This window comes from Amblyomma americanum, chromosome 7 (genome assembly GCF_052857255.1).
Source record: "Amblyomma americanum isolate KBUSLIRL-KWMA chromosome 7, ASM5285725v1, whole genome shotgun sequence".
Classification (NCBI taxonomy): Eukaryota; Metazoa; Arthropoda; class Arachnida; order Ixodida; family Ixodidae; genus Amblyomma; species Amblyomma americanum.
In genome coordinates this window covers 80,614,944-80,617,289 of record NC_135503.1, presented here as the reverse complement: position 1 = coordinate 80,617,289, position 2,346 = coordinate 80,614,944, and the positions used below count along the sequence as shown (strand labels likewise).

General features: G+C 49.2%; 1 pseudogene; it reads left to right on the top strand.

Moving 5' to 3' along the window:
• The first annotated feature begins 911 nt into the window (after positions 1 to 911).
• On the top strand, positions 912 to 2,346 carry LOC144097853 (uncharacterized; annotated as a pseudogene).

Sequence of the window (2,346 nt, the reverse complement as noted above, 5' to 3'; positions counted from 1 at the left end):
AATAAGGTCTCTACCAAAACACAGCTGCTATGCACTTGTAACCAGCTGACCTTCCAGACTAATATTCAACAACAAACCGCAAGCCACCAGGCCTCTACTCTTGCGATTTGAAGATATGTGCCAGGATCTCGACTTACTGGACATAATATCTGCTGTTGCACAAAGGCGATATCTACTACCTCCTTGGTACAACTTTCCTGGAATTTGCAATTTTACTCTTGCACAGTTCCACAGAAAACAGTCTCCACAACAACATATCATACAAGAATTTCTTGCACTTGAAGAGAAATACGGCGACATCACAGATTTTTATACTGATAATTCGAAAACGGACGTTCACGTGGGAAGCTAAGTGGTGGGTGGGAATTCGGAGGACACAGTACGACTTCCACTGTGCGCATTCACCTTCACTGCAGGATGTTACGCAGTCTGTGTAGCCATAGAAAAAATAGTAAACGAAAGCCTCACAAACAATATAAGTTACACAGACCCCTTAAATGTACTTACAGCTCTTCGTCATAGAAATGCGATCACTGCGCTACTTGGTGAAATCATACACAACATAGAAACAGCCACAGTTCGAGGACAAAACATAAAACTCTGCTGGGTCCCGAGTCATGTCAGAATAATACCCCTGTCACACGGGCACTTTCGATCCGCATTGAACTCGATCTGCATCGAGATTTTCGAGCACGCTCGAAACATCCGGTGCTACACGGGCATTTTCAATGCTCATTGAGAAGTTTCCCTCATGTGTGTTAGGTGGCGCCAAATGTTCCACCGACAGCCATAACATGGTGATGTCCGGCAACACTGTGCAGCCGGAGGCAGCGGCAGCCAAATCCGTAGCCAGATGGGATAGCGGTTGGCGCCAAAACCAAAAGCTTGTTGTCACAGCTGTGTAGATTATCATGAGTCTAGAAAGGAAGCGTGAGATTGCTCTTATGATGGTGGCGGCGTCTGACCTCGAAGTAGAGATTGAGGCGGCTAAAAGTCAGACAGACAGTGTGAAAAGGCGGCTCCTTTTTGCGAACGGGTTGTGTATCGCAGCTGCGGTTGCGTGCGATGGTACAGTCCAGCGGGAAAGGTGGATGTACAATCGAAACGAACGCTGGTTCGAGGACACTCTCCCCCACCTCGGTGAGCGGTTCTTTAAACAGAGCTTCCGTGTGACTCCTCCGCCGTTTCGGTACATAGTCGAAGCTTGCCGGCCCCTGCTGCAGCGCGTCGACACGAATATGCGGTTGGCCATCTCTGTCGAGAAGCGCGTTGCAGTGGCGATGTATAAGCTGTGCTCCTCGGCAGAGGATAGCTCTGTGGCCAATCTTTTCGGCCTAGGGCGATCCACCGTGAACACCATATATCGGGAGTTTTGTGACGCCGTAGTGTGCCTACTTGAGGACAAGTGGATAAACATGCTCTCTCCAGACGCAATGGGCGACCACATTAGAGAGTTCGGTGCCATTTGCGATTTCCCACAAGCGATAGGGGCACTCGACGGTTGCCATTTCCCCGTGTCGCCGCCCAAGGAAAGCGCACCAGACTACTACAACTGCAAAAGGCTGGTGAGTTATCTCGTATTTGGCTTATGTAGAGCTTACATGTTGCAGCCATAAAGGCAGCATTACAGCAGTACGAATTTGCTAATGCAAAAGTCTTCAGTTCACAAGTCATTGTGCATGTCCATGATTTGTGAAGAATTCTTTTAATGCTGTTTTTCTTTTCACAGGCACAGCATCGTGCTGCTCGCCTTGGTAGACCACCGGTACCGCTTTCGGTACGTGAACGTTGGATCACCAGGGCGCTGCCACGATGCCTACATCTACCAACGCTCCCAGCTGGCAGAGTTTATTGAAGGGCCAACATTTCAGGCTCCAGCTGTAGTCTTCGGTGGAACAGCTGTGCCTCCATTAATACTCTGCGACCAAGCATTTCCCCTCACATCACACTTGATCAAACCCTTCAGCCACAGCGCCCACTTGGATGCCGATATTAAAAGGTTAAACTACCACCTGTCGAAGGCTAGAAGGGTAGTTGAGAACGCCTTTGGCAGACTGAAGGCAAGATTCAGGTTCTGCATGAAGAGGATGGAGTGCAGCATAGATACAGCTCCACTGGTGATCCGTGCCTGCTGCACGCTGAACAACATCTGTGAAGCATTTGGCGACCAAGTTATGCAAGACTGGACCTCTGATGCACAAGTTTCCGAGGCCCTGTATCAGCAGCCACAGAGAGTCACAGATGATCAAACCGCAACTGGTGCTGCAGTACGAGCTGCAATACTAGAGTACTACAAGCAGCGAGCACAGAACTGAGGTAAACCGTGCTATCCATTTACAATAACCG